Raw genomic sequence first — 15,636 nt, 5'->3', positions numbered from 1 at the left:
AGTCGGACAGTTAGTTAGCTTAGTTAGCTTTCATTTTTAAAGGGGTGACGAGCTAAATTTAGAACACTTAGCCATTTTCGGTTACACACACACTCTCGTGCAATTGCAGTCTTAAAGCTCTCAACAAACACTTAACAATTCTCACACTTTTACACGATTAACCATAGTGATCCTTGTACTTAGCTCGTCACTATCCGAAGTTGTAAACTTTTATTGATTTATTTGAGCTTGGTGATCGGTAGTTTCCATCACCCGAGGTTTTTTATGCCGGAGATCATTCATTGATCAAGGGCTTTTTCCTCGTATAAATCCTTGTGTCATTTGTGCAATTTACATCGAAGTGATCCTTATTATTGTTCTTCATTTCAAGCATCATTCCCCGTAACTAGGAGTTTGGTTGCATTATCCTTGTGTGATTTTTGACCAAAACAAGTATTATGAGGAGCCAAGGATCGAACTACCGAATTCAAGCTATGGGGATCCTTATTCCGCCCACTTTGATGAACCACCAACTATCCTCCCCGTAGCCGAAAAAATAATAGAACACCTCAAAACTATCGAGCGCTACATTAAAGAATCCCGCGCAAGAGAAGAGGAATCCCGCGCAAGGGAAGAGTTAAATTGTACTAAAGAGGTGATAGTAGAAGAGGTAAAAATGGAAGAACAAGTAAAACCGACGCATGAAGTAAACAACGAAAAAGGTAAGTCCGACAACGTTAAAATTCAAAAAGAGTCTAATTTTCCAGAAATTAATCTCTTAACACCTACTCTCGAAAACCATTGTTTGGTCATTACTCATGCTAAGTTTTTAAAAGAGTTAAACACTAACACTAAAATTGACGAAACGGTAAGCATTAAGTTAACAAACGATCAAACTACGCTAATAAAACATGATCCATTTGAAATTACCAGTTCCATGTTTTTTTTTAAAATTCTTTTATTAGTAATATTACAATTGATAAAGATCTTTGTGTTAATATAATGCCGAACTACAGTTTTGCTAATTTAAGTATTGGTGATTTTTCTCCACTTCAAATACCCATTTTTCTTTCTAATCGGAAAATAATAAAATCTATGGGAGTAGTTGAAGATGTGTTAGTCCAAACAAATCAAACGGTAGTCCCAACCGACTTTGTCATCCTTGATGATGCTCCACTTGTGTTGGGATAACCTTTTGTGAAAACCCACAAGGCGTTGATTAATCGGAAGCAAAATAACTTACCCATTCAATTAGGGGCCTTCAAGAAAAGTGTTGATCTTGAGCGATTAATGAAATATCCAATCGGCAATGACGACCCCCTAATTGAAGATGAAGATGAACCACCCGATACGAAAGAAGAAATTGACCACTTTGTCGAAGAAGAGGTCGCCATTGAAGAAACCTTTTTGGTTCCTGACCAAAATGAGCAACCAAATAAGGAGTCTCCTAAAGACCCACCACTTGAGCTCAAAGAACTCCCAAAAGGTTTGGAATATGCTTTTCTCGACAAGGATGGTAAGCTACCTGTAATTATTTCGTCAACATTAACTAGTTTAGAAAAATAAAAATTAATCACACTTTTGAAGAAACACAAAAACACGATCGCTTGGTAGCTTGTAGATATTAAAGGAATAAGCCCTTCCATTTTCATGCACAAAATTTTAATGAATGATGACTATAAATCGGTAGTACAGCCACAACGTAGAGTAAGTCCAAACGTCCAAAAGTGGTTAAAAATGAAGTCATCAAATTACTTGACACCGGACTTATCTACCCGATTTCCGATAGTCCTTGGGTAAGTCCCGTCCAAGTAGTTCCTAAGAAAGGAGTTATGACGGTGGTCACTAACGAAAAAAATGAATTAATACCAACAAGAACCGTCACCGGATGGAGAGTGTGTATAGATTATCGTCGATTAAATGAGGCACCAAGGAAAGATCATATCCCCTTAACTTTTATTCAAATGTTAGAAAGATTACCCGGTCACAAATTTTATTGTTTTTTAGATGGTTTTTCAGGTTACTTCCAAATACCGATAGCTTCCGAAGACCAAGAAAAGACAACATTCACATGTCCCTACGGAACTTTTGCTTATCGACGCATGCCTTTCGGTCTATGTAATGCTCCCGCAACTTTTCAACATTGCACGATGGCCATCTTCCATGATATGATAGAAAAGATTATGGAAGTCCTCATGGACGACTTTTTTATCTTTGGAGATTCATACGACCAATGCCTCGATAACGTTGAATGAATGCTATCCCGATGTGAGGAAACTAACCTCGCCCTTAATTGGGAAAAGTTCCATTTCATGGTAACGGAGGGAATAGTACTCGGTCATAAAATCTCAAGTGAAGGAATGGAGGTTGATCGGGCTAAAATAGACACTATTTCCCGATTACCACTCCCATCCTCCGTTAGAGCCATCAGAAGTTTCTTAGGACATGCCGGATTTTATAGACGATTTATCAAAGAGTTTTCTAAAATCTCAAGACCTTTAACAAAATTACTTGAAAAAGATGCGCCATTCATCTTTGACAAGGATTGCAACCAAGCATTTCTAACACTAAAAGAAATGCTAGTCAATGCACCTATCATGATAACGCCTGATCGGAAATTACCTTTCGAAATCATATGCGATGCAAGTGACTTTGTAGTTGGAGTTGTCTTGGGACAAAGAAAAGAAAAGCATTTTCACCCAATATATTACGCTAGTAAAACACTTAACGATGCACAAGAAAATTACACAACCACTGAAAAATAATTACTAGCTGTAGTATTTGCTTTTGATAAATTTCGTTCTTATCTTGTTCTTTCTAAAACAATAGTTTATACTAACCATGCAACCATTCGTTATCTCTTTAAGAAACAGGATGCCAAACCACATCTAATAAAATGGATTCTACTCGTCCAAGAATTCAACATTGAAATAAAAGAAAAAAGAGGAGCAGAAAACACCGCTGCAGATCATGTATCCCGCTTGGAAGATCCAGCTTTGGAGGATACTAGGGACGAGCTCATCAATGAAAAATTCGCAACGGAGTCCTTAGAAATTGTGGAATACCGAGAAGAGCCATGGTACGTCGACTACGCCAACTACTTAGCTAGTGGAATAGTCGCAAAAGGATGGTCATGATGCATGTGTGGTGTGATATATTTTTATATATATTTTTAGCCCTTTATAACCACTTTAGTCAAGTTTTAAATTTATAAAACACGATATTTACTAACACCAAACACACATATGGGCAAGTGTACCCATCGTGAGCGTAGTATAGTGTTGGTAAGATACCGAGGTCGTCCAAGGACACAAGAGTTTTTAATACCGGTTTATCCTCAACGTCTAATCAAATCAAAAATTTAGGAAAAAGATTTTAAACTAGAACATAAAAACTAAAATGCTGAAAATAAAAATAAAATAAATAAAAACAGATAGACAAGATGAATCACTTTGATCCGACTCGCCTTTAGTGTAACCTTTGATTATTTCCGCACTTTTACACTTTTTAAGAGATTATCCTAGTTATTGTAGTAGGCCCCTCTTTTGAAGGTGACGTTACCCTCAACCCAGTAGTTTGAGTCAGCAAGGATACAATCCTAAAGGGTCGGATTATTGAAAGATAATTAATTAAGTTATTAATGCATAATGTGGTAGGCCCCTCTTTTGAAGGTGACGTTACCCTCGGCTAAGTAGTCTGAGTCAGCAGGGATACAGTCCAAAGTATGCGGGTTAAAGTTTTAATAGTAGTTTACATATGAGGGGATCAAAGAGTTTGGACCCCCGCCATCCAATACCATTGGGTATTGAAGGAGGTCCTACTAAATTTGACCCAGGTCCTTGCAGGATGTATACACTGAACAATGGCAAGACTTGTACCAAACCATTCCCTTAACCCCCGACCAGGTAGCCAACATACCTCCATATAGACCGTGGAGATATGAATGGTGAAAATCTTTTATTTTATATAGACAGTAAAATAATGCCAAGACACCACGGACAAATGATAAGGAAGAATCACCTTCAACATATAAAACTAGTTATTAAAGTCATTAATACATAACCAAATAAAAAGTGCGAAAAGATTAAAAATAAAAAGTATTACACTAAATGCTTGTCTTCACCAAGTGATGTAAGAGACTTAGGCAAACATGACCTTTGATTGTCAAGAACTCTTACCACTACAAAAAAAATGCCATATAGTGGCACACACTTTTAATGGCATTTAGCTATCATGCCACTAAATTTGCTTTTTAATGGCACTTTATGTATGCTATATTTACTTAACACAAACTTGTAGTGGCATTTATCTCTTATGTCACTAATTTAAGTTTTTAGTGTTACTTTATCTATGCCACTGAAAGTTTCAAAAGCTTTTAATTTCCCTCTTTCCCCATTCAAAACTTTTAATGAAAACTCCAAAACTAAAATTTCCCTCCACCTTAAAATTTTATTCCCACCCTACACCAAAATCCTCTTCCAAATAAACCCTAAAGCTTCTTTTATCTTTTAAAACCATCCCCAAAATTGAAACCGAAGACCTCTCTTCTTGAAACCCCAGATCCAGCAGAGAGCAAGGCCATCCTCCCAATCGTCCTGCCAGTGTTGTGGTGCCGCGATGTGAAGGGCCCATCACTATCCACCATCCGATTATCATCTTCAACCGTATCCTTACCTACAACCACCATCTCCGCCACTAACCACCGTCGTTTAGCCGCATTTCAGTCGCCGTGTCATCTCTTCTCCACTTTACTGTTGTCTGCCTCCGTGAAGAAGAAAAACCCCAACAAAACTCGCATCTTTCTTCCTCACTTAATGGCTTCCATGGTTCTCTTCAATGTTATTATTATTATTATTATTATTATTATTATTATTATTATTATTATTATTATTATTATTATTACTATTATTCTTATTATTATTATTCTTATTATTATTATTGTTATTATTATTCTTATTATTATTATTATTATTATTATTATTATTATTATTATTATTATTATTATTATTATTATTATTATTATTATTATTATTAATTACTTTAATAATTTGACCTCTTTTTGTTGTTGTGTTTCAGGAAGTTGAGGAATCTTATATTATGATTAAGCCTGATGGTGTTCAATGAGGACTTGTAAGTTTTAATTAATTAGCTTGAATTGAAAGTGTTTGCTGTTGATTGGATGAATTTATGACAGGTAGGAGAGATCATTTCTAGGTTTGAGAACAACGGCTTTAAATTGAAAGGGTTGAAGCTTTTCCACTGCCCTAAACAACTGGCAGAGGTTTGTTTGTTTTCTGTTAGTCAATTTTTTCGAATATTGTTTCTTTGTAAAAGGTGTAAATAAAGTCATGTTTCTTTTTTTTTTTTTTGTTTTGAAAATGGTATGTTATAGGAGCATTATAAGGATCTGAGTTCCAAGCCTTTCTTCCCCAAACTGATTACTTACATTACATTAGGTCCGGTTGTTTGTATGGTAATGATTCCTGTTGCCTGTTTTGAGCTATCGGATTACTTATTTTGAATAATAAAATCTTACCTTTGATAATAATGTATTGGCCAAGGCTTGGGAGGGAGTTGGTGTTGTTGCATCAGCCCATAAATTAATTGGAGCAACAAATCCACTTCAAGGTGAACCTGGCATAATTAGAGGGGATCTTGCAGTTCAAACCGGAAGGTTAAGATTTTGCCTGACCTCTTTTATGTTGATCATCATAACTAGGTTCCCACTTGTTGAATACAAGTCATTATCGTGTTTGGAACAGGAATGCGGTTTATGGGAGTGACAACCCTGAAAATGGGAAGCGCGAAATAGGTAAGAGCCGGGTTGCTCTTGTTTGTTTATATTTACAAGGGTAAAACAGTAATATACAGTCAAACATGATGATGCTCTATCTCATGACACCTCTATGGTTCAAAGAGGGAGAATTGACCGAATGGACACCAGTACAAACTCCATGGTTGGTAGAATGATGAGCATGGAGCCATTCAGTTTGCTTAATTTTGTTGATACATCGGGATGCGATTCTATTAATCTTCTTGTTTTCCTTTTTTTAATTAATAGCTTGATTGGGATCTTATTTATGTCGTACTGTCACAAATTTAGTATATTGATTCTCTGATTATGTTTGTCGGAATAATAAACCATCTTAACTGTATACACTTAGGCTCGTTTGTTCATCTAATCTTTTGTTATGAATTGCCAGTTTGCATCACTAGGTCGCGAGCTAAAGCAAATTTTGCTGTGGAAGTAGTGAAGTTGCGCTCATCTCTTAAGCTTGTGCTCAACTTACACATGAGTCTATCAATGTACAGTAGGTAAGTTTTGTATTATTTATTGTTTAGTGGTTATCTAATTACTTTCATATTATACTTATCACGCTTGATTTATTAATTTGATTGTTGAGATGCACTCCGGTTCTAATAGTTAAGGGTTGCGTTTAGTTTTAGGGTTTTGAGATATCTGAATGTAAACTCTTTGAACTGATTTCACTTAGTGATCTTAGCATCTGTTTATTAGGTTATTACTATAACTTATAAATTGTTGGTTGGTTGAGTAATAAAAAAAAATTAAAATCAACAAAATGTTCTTACTTTGATTAGTTAATTGAATTGCCAGAAGAATTAATCAACTAATGAACAAAACATTCAGATTCTCACTTGATTCAATTGGCTAGTGTGTTAAAAAAGTTATGAGCTCCAATATTTCAATTCAACTGAGCAAATAATTAGTGGAACAAATAAAAAATACAAAGGTTGTAAATAAAAAAATACATTCGTAATAAGCATTTTACATTGAATGACTACTCCATGAGACCTGCCCCTGTTTATTACAATGCTATTAATGAAAGTGTTTGAGTTTTTTGTCAAATATATATCAATACCATCTAAAAAGAAAAACAGGAACCATTTTGGACTGAAACCGGAGGTAAAAAGTAAACGAGCCAAGCCTAAGCTCGGCTGGGCTTGGGCTTGAACTTGTGTAACTTATAAGACTCAAGCTCGAGACTGGCTCGGTTCAAGCATTGTTTATAAAGATCGAGGTTGGCTCGGTATTGTCTGGTTATTATTTATTAAATAACTCATATTGAATATAATAATTATTTTTTTATAAATTTTTATATAACATATTATATGTATAACATAGTATAGTCATTTTATCATATTTTTATCTAAAATAATTTATATTATGGATTCGAAATTTTACGTTATTGGTGGAATAGGCGTAGAAAATAATAACAAACTAACATGAGTTTTTTTCTTTCAATGGGTGGTTAACAAATGTTTGATTTATTTTCCAGTTGCTGCTGCGGGATTGACGTTCTGTTTGTGCTTCTGTTTGACAGGTAACTTTTATTTCATGATTTTGAGTGTTTGTTTTATGGATTATTGAATGTTCAGATGGTGATATGGTTTGTGATTGATCAGATAGGGGTTTTGATATTGTTAAGTTGGTGTGTATTCATGTGCCAGTTGACCCGTAATAAAAATACCTCACATTTAGCTTAAGGTACACATATTTAACTTTCAATATATGAGGATAAGCGGCCAAACCCAACGGGCACAGTTGCAGGCAGACGCAACGGGCGTGGCTGCCGTAATGCTGCAGCGCGCGACTTCAGAAACCCAGCGTTTGTCTGTCGAAACGCAGCGCGCGGCTGCAAATGCGCGTACATTTGTATGTTCGGTTAATTCACTGAAATAAGAATCCTTTGTAATGATTTTTTATTATTAAAAACCGAAACCAAACCGAACCGTAACTAACGGTTTGGTTCCAGATTGGTTTCACGGTTTAGGCTTTATTGAACCCATATAAAATACATGAATAAAAATGCAAAGGATTAAACCATTACATGAACTATTATACATAAAACAAACAGAAAGTGTTGATATGAATGTACACATTGTGTTTAACTGATATTAGATATAATAAACAGAAAGTCTTGCTATGACCTGATCATTCACTAATCTAAAAAAAACACATACATAAGGGTTAAATTAGCAGAAATATTTAAACTGAAAACGGGTCGAAAAGGATTTGTCCTTGGTTCGAATATTTAAATTGCAGGTGAAGGGCTGCTAAAGCATTAGAAAACAGGTCGGGTCGAGTATTTAAAATGCAACCCACAGACTGCTAAAGCATTAGAAAACGAGTCGAATTAACCAGACAATAGTATATAGACTAATATATTATACGAAAAAACATATTAAAATAATTAGTTTTCTGATTATACTATACGTTAGTTTTAAAAAGCGTTTATTAAGCGTGTCTAAGCGAAAGACAACTTAAGGTGGAAGTTCCTTTGTGGCTTTGTTTTTCCGTAAGTTAGATTACTATTTTTATATTAATTCGATCTAATGGCATTCATACTTTTGGTTTGCAGGTCACTACAACATATCTGTTGGTGATCTTACCCCTAAGGTTGTTGCTGCTATGTTATTTACATGCTTTTCTTTTATGCTAGTTGTTTGTGACTCGTGAGTACATCTCCCGCTCCCTTCCTCTCAAACACATACACAACGTCACATACGACAATATAATTCTTTTTCAGGAGTAGGGACAGTTCTATATCCTTGCTTGGAGGTTTTACTAGATGTTTTTGAAACCTTTACCCATCTAACAACACAGCATTTTAAGCATGACTATTGTTTATTTTTTTTCTAATTATGAAAGTTTAGTTTAATAGTTATGGAACTTTGTTAATGTTCTGCAGGTGACTTAAAAGAACAGCTCTTGAAGGCCTGATACCTGAGCACTTATGTTGGTCTGACTAAATTAGAGCATGTGTAGGATTGTTCATCAATTTTGTAAAACTCATAGCAGTTAGGCACTTATGCTGCTTACTATTTAAAATGATTGTAAATATTTGGAATGTTTGGATGACCATCAACATTTAAATGAAGTGATGATATTATGATTTCTACATTTTTACAATTTTATTTTTATTTTAAGTTGTAATTAATTAAAATTAATATAATAAATGCATGTACCAACATTTAAATTGATTCGATTATTGTGGAAAAAATGGCATTAAAAGGTTTTCAATGGCATACAAAAAATGCCACTAAAAGCTAAAAAGTTAATAGCGATATACCAAAAAAGTGCCACTAAAAGTCAAAAAGTTTGTAGCGGCAGACCGAAAAAGTGCCACTAAAAGCTTTTGGCGTCACCCCTTCTTGCGGCACTTTTTTTTGTGCCGCTCATTTACCAAGAGGTCTTTAGTGGCACTTATTTGTTTTTTCATGGCACTTTTTGTGTGTCACTAATGGCAATTTTTTTGTAGTGTACGATCAATCTTGGATCTCGAGACGACTCACACACTCTATGATGGATGGTGGATGATCGTGGTGGATGATGGTGTTGTGGTGGTGGTGGAGTGTGGGTGAAGTGTGAGAGAGGTGGTGTGCCAAGGGATGGTTTGCAAATAAGCCAAGCACCCCTATTTATAGCCTGAACAGCAGCTCGGGCACGGCCCCGTGTCCATCCCTCTTCTCTTTCTTCATTAATTGAAGTTTGTCTGCATTAGTTGACCACGCCCCCATGTACGCTGGGCACGACCCCGTGTGCAGAAGCGTATCTGTACTATCAAGATTTCCTCAGATTCTGTGAATCCTAGAGTTGACCACGGCCCCGTGTCCAGTGGGCACACCCCCGTGGTGGGTGATAGAAGCTTCTACAACTTTGTCTTTTCTGCTGACACTTGGGCACGCCCCCGTGCTCATTGAGCACGGGGCGTGTTCAGTCTTCTGTTCTCTTGTTTTGCTTGGGAAGATGCTGTCGGGGGGGGCATGCCACGTTTGTTCCTTTTCTTGTGTTTGTGTTAGATTTAGCTGCCTTTTTGTTTCTTTTGTTTATTTGAGCTCATTTAATCCTGAAAATGCAAAAGGAAGATAAAAACACACTTTTTCCAACATTCGTACTAAAAAAGGGTTAGTTTTATGCCACAATTGATGTAATTTATATGTCGCATTTTGTGCACATCAAATACCCCCACACTTGAATTCCTCAAGCAAAACTCTTTATAATGTGGTTTTTTACTCCCAAATGGAATGGGTAGAAAAGAAGGTCTTTGGGCTTGTCATAGAGTGTCGGGATTTCCAAGATTCTTTATTAAGTTTTATTTTTATTTATTTACAATCCTATTCGTCATGATTTATTTAAAACATTACATAAGATAAATTACTTATTAGGGCATAACATGCCTTTTTTAAAATTCCATTTATATACAAGTTCACATACCTCATGGGGGATCACTCAACACTTGGCCGAAGATGTATTTTAGTGAATCACTCGAGAGCGGCATGGAACTTACTCCTAACATAAGCTTGCCAAGCAATCAATCCTCTTCCTTTTTAACTATACACCTTTGTAAATATCAAGAGGACTTTTTGGGTGAAGGGTTAGGCTAGGGCTAAAGGTAGGTGGTTGGGTTAGTGGTTAGTAAAAGGGCAAAAGGCGTAAAAAGCATCTGTTTTCGTAAGACTTGTTATTACATTGTAATTTTTTTATTTTGAGAAAGCACTTCTTCAAACAAATTTCTTTTTGATAGACTTGTTTGTTTATTTCTTTTGGCTTCATCATCATCATCATTTTTTTTTTTTTTTTTTTTGATAAGCAAGTCATAAAGAAAAACCGAGCTTGTTACTAAAACAAAGGGTTTAAAATGAAAAAGGGTTTTGGTGGGTAGAAGGGTGTTTGTTTTGGGTTAAGAAATGAAAAGGTTTAGGCTCAAAGGGATTAACTAGGGGGATTTTGGGTAGGTGGTAAAAAAAAAGAAAAATAATGGTGTAGAAATAAAAAGGGTTAGTCCTAATGCCTCCATCATTTACTTACTCGGGTTTAAGTTGGTAAGTACCGGGAATGTATCGTCGTGGCAAGTTCTAGAGTTGTAAGAAACCAAGCGGCTATTCACATAAGAAACGAAAAATGAGCATTTAGTTTAAAGATATGTATTTATATGCTCAATAAAGGCTCAAAACTCACTTTTGTGGGAATGGGTTTTTATGTGATTAAGTATATATAATCAAATTTTAACTAGATTTGTCATGCCGTTTCATAATTTCTTATGTTGGTTCTTTTTATCACGACGCTATCGGTTGCAAATTTGTAAAAATATAACCTTTTTAGAACTTGAAATTCCCAAGTTAAACCTAGACAAGTAAAAAAAATGAAATTTTTTGAAAAAAATGAAAATTTTTGAAAAAAATTTGGGGTGATTAGCGGTTCCAATAGAGTTTTGTGTAAGGCTTGTAATTAGGACTTGCAAGATTTAAGGTTTTAGCATCCCCCCATACTTAAATTACACATTGTCCTCGACGTGTCCCAAAAATAAGTTTTTAGGTTGATTGAATGTGTAAAAAAGGTGTGAAAAAGCAAAAATCTATGTTACTGGGCGTCTGGACACGACCCCGTGGTGTCCGGGCACGGCCCCGTGTTCAGATCGCCAGTAACAGAATTTGATAAAAAGAAACAGAAGCCTGGGCACGGGGGCATGTTCAGTGAGCACGCCCCGTGTCTAGTTACCTGAACTGGGAATTTCTTGCAGATTGTGCAGCACGGGGCCGTGTTGGGTGGGCACGACCCGTGCTGAACTTGCTGTAACAAAGAAAAATTTTCGGGACGTCCTGTTTTTGTGCATGGGGTGCTGGTGCAAGTTTCCCTTGTTATCCTTCACCATCTTGAGTGTGTTTTAACCATTACAACATCATCCAAACACCGAATTAAAACCATCATTCATTAAATCATAGAGGGAATTACATAATAATCCAAGAAAATTAAAAACAAAGTAGAAAAATAAAAGTTAAAAGTCCTAAACTAGATAGGTCAAGTGATACATAAAATCATTCTAAGGAGCTCTACTTTTATATTAAGAATCAAAATTCCGGAAATAGTTTTCCGGTATCTAAAAGCTTTGTAGAACTCCGAGCCGAGGGGTGTTCCCTAGATGTTGTTAAAGCCATTCTTCTATCTCTCTCGGGAGGAAGTAGGCGGCTTCATTTTCCTCAACATCTTGTGGAGGGGGAGTGACACCGATCGGAACCCCTTGTAGTATGTCTCGAGGGGGTTCCGGGTGTATGGCGTACCATTCGGCCGGTATGATGACTTCCGGTACCACATTCCATGCCCTTTGGGTGATGATTGGTACCAAAGGAGGAGAGGCGAGAATGTTCAACCTTTGGTGCAAAAGGTTGACCTCTCGAAGATATCTCTCTAGTCCCACTGTCAAATGATTAATACGGTCAACCAATGCTTCTTCCACCCCCGTCATTTCATCAATGGCTTCTCTTAAGGCGTAAACGTAGTTCACAAGAGAATCTTCAACCGTTGATGACCTCATCCCTTGTCGGTTTTTCCTGGAGTGCGATGAAGACGTTCTTGCACGTTCTGCTCGCTATTCTGAGAAAACAGACCGAAAAGAGTTCATTTTTTATGGAACAGTACCTCGGACATGGCCCCGTGCTCGTTAAGCACGGCCCCGTGTTCAGATGTCTGCAGATTTTTGGAACAAGGAATCTTGGAGTTTTAAATTATTTTTCCAACTTTTAAAGCATTTTTTAGCAGAAATAACTTAAAACAATGTTGCAAAACTTATTTTTAACAAGATTCTGTCGGATCGTGATACGACCTAACGAGTCGATCAGAAGAGTGCTCAGACAGAATCAGAGGCGGAATTCATTGATTCTGTCTTTGTTTAGCTTGAATTCACTATTAATTGTCTTGTTTATTGATCACAGAAGCAGTTTACAGCACAGAGACACTTCGACGGAGCTTCGCCGTCGGAAACATGAATGTTACAACTAATTTCGCTCGTAGGATATATATAGGCATGTGATTCCGCTTGAAACAGCTTCAAGCGGAATAACATGTTCAAGCGGAATGACTTCAAACATACTAACACATGATTTCGCTTGAACTGATTCTGCCGATTTCGCTTGAAATGACTCCATGTCATTTCAAGTGGAATTACCTATATATCCCATTTCCTCGTTTTTCGTGCACTATAGAATCAGTTCTACTCTAAGACTCGAACGGAGATGAAGTTCACAGACAACTGCACCAACAGACTCCCCCTTGAATGTTGACGGAATCTTCAGTGAGAGTCTTCAATATGACGACTCTTCAATCTTGATCGGTCTTCTTTCTTTCTTGACAAGTACCAGGATCTTCTCTTTGGCTCTAACCTCGTCAGACTCCCCCTTTCAATATGCTAGGATCGCTGTCTGGAATTAGCTATCACCTTGAGATCAAATCCTGGCTTTATCTCTGATTAAGCTCTCCACAGGTTCTGAATTTCATCCTGGCTTTCCGTAGCAACAGGATCAGAAACCTTTCTATCACCTACACACATCTCAAACACTCATGAACAAATTTTCTCATTTAAAAACCTACCAAATTTGAAACATTCTAAAAATTGATTCAAATTAAAGAATCATTTTAAACATTTCAAAATTTCCAACTCAAACACTCTTTTCCAAACCATCAGTTCGTCATGTTTAACCTTTGGAATTTTGAAAATCAGTTTTTCATCATCAGTTGTCGAAAATCTTTTTGGATTTTTCAAAATATGTAATCTAAACAGAAATTTAAATGCAGAAATAAAATATGTACAAACACTATTTTTGTGAGTTTGTGAAAGAGGATCATATCAGTTTTGAGACATATCACTAGCACCGTTAAGCTTTAAACATTTTAAGTTTTAAACGATTCATATAGATTGACGATATATTTGTCCTCTTAAGCTCCATCTAAAAACTTTCGAAATGCTTACCGATACGTTAAGGTATATTAATTATGCACTAAGATCTTATGGACCCCACGATCTCAGCATATCCCCTCATCATGCAATACACTGACTCAAATAATGCCTTTAAACTTTGATCAACTGTGATTGGTGCGAAAACAAATCAGAATGTTTAAACATTAACAATCAGGTCCATACTTCCGTATACGCAGAGAAAGTCCAATGTTTAAACAAAATAAGAAAATCAAAACAAGTTGAAATTGTTTAGGCTTTAACCACCAGTTCGATACTCACGTATACGTAGAGGTGATCCAAAGCTTAAACGAAACACCAAAGAAAGTAAAGCAGAACGTTTACGCACTAACATCCAGGTCGATACTCACGTATACGCAGAGGATGTCCAATGCTTAAACAAAATAAAGAAATAAAACAAGTTTAAATCTTTCCAAAAAGAAATGCACAATCACAGCGTCATTTTTAGCAAAGTTGTGAAAGCTCACAAACTTAACCAGTTTTTATGCTTTTTGGCATTCAGCGATTACTGAGCAGGCATACACTCAAGAAGGACAAAACTAAGTACTATGCTTTCAATCATGTTTCCCACTAGAAGTAGGCTTTTTCATTTATGTTTGTATCGTTATCGCAAATCTACTAGTCTAGCTGAGCCTATCGTCACATCTTTAGTGAGACCGTTTATCACTTTTAGCATTCCATTTCTTTAGCATGCTGTGATAGTCTACTGATTTTCTATCATTTCCTCTTGTATCAACAGAACTCATTTTTTAATTTTTCAATGTTTTTGACTTTTTCAAATTTTCTAATTTTTTAAAAATTTTTACTCCCCCTAAAATCAAAATATGTTTCAATTTTGATTTTCTGGGAAAATTTGAAACAACATGTACAAACTTGACAACTTGATGAGAATCACTTCAATTCTCCATCCACTTGGCGTAAACAATCAGAACTCCCCCTCACAACAAACTATTTTCCCATTATGATTTCAAAACACTTAAGTTTGTTTTAATCAAAATGGTTTTTCCGGAAAAGCTTAGTTTGTTTGCCAACCATTTGTAGGTTCGGGGTCACTTCATCACTTTGTTCTCCTCAAACACATGAAAGATTTATCATTTCCGGTTTTAAACCTCAACACCACTTGTAGAAAATCAAGTACAATTTAATGTCCTTGATTAACCACTTGTCGATTGAAATATCAATGATCAAACCAATATCCACTTTGGTGATATTTCTCAAGAAAGATGCCGATTCATGTTCCACGCTTAACAACCTGGGAACTCTGGCAAGTCAGGTTTTTCTATTTGAAAAGTTTCACCCAAGCCTGACTGTTCTTGGGTGATTTTGAATTCTTATTCAACAATGGTGGAAAATTTGCATCATCCATTGTTAAACCTGAATTCTCAAATTTTACCTCAACAAATGACTCCTCTGGTTTTGATGCACCAGAATCATTGCCTGAACATGGCTCCTTTGACTTTGTTGAGTCAAGATCATTGCCAACAACTGGCTCCTTTGTTTTCGAGGAAACAAATTCATCACCAGGAAGTGAGAATTTCACTTTCTTTGTTTTGTTAATCTTTTGATTAACCACTTTTTCTTTCTTCAATACCCCGTTAGTCCTCAGATTTGTATCTGATGAATCCGTTTTGCTAGACTTGTCATTCTTTGGAGAGCAAGACGATTTATCAGAACTTTTATCTGTTTTACCAGTTGTATCCGAGGACAAAATCTTTTCCAGATACTCTCTCGCCTTCTTCCTCTTCTTCCTCAGTCGGTCTTTCTGCCCTTGAGAAAGCTTTACTTTCTTTTCTTGAACCTTTTGTTCTTGAACTTTTGGTTCTTGAACTTTCTGTTCTTTGGGCTTAACACTGACTGGTTTCTTTGCCATTTTCTGAAATTCAGC

At 36.2% G+C, this 15,636-nt stretch overlaps 1 pseudogene; it reads left to right on the top strand.

Annotated features, from left to right (window-relative positions):
• Positions 1-655: 655 nt before the first annotated feature.
• LOC110909622 lies at positions 656-6,082 on the top strand (annotated as a pseudogene).
• The last annotated feature ends 9,554 nt before the right edge of the window (positions 6,083-15,636 follow it).

The sequence above is a fragment of the Helianthus annuus genome, chromosome 15, assembly GCF_002127325.2.
Source record: "Helianthus annuus cultivar XRQ/B chromosome 15, HanXRQr2.0-SUNRISE, whole genome shotgun sequence".
Taxonomy (NCBI): Eukaryota; Viridiplantae; Streptophyta; class Magnoliopsida; order Asterales; family Asteraceae; genus Helianthus; species Helianthus annuus.
This window is presented reverse-complemented; position numbering and strand designations above follow the sequence as displayed.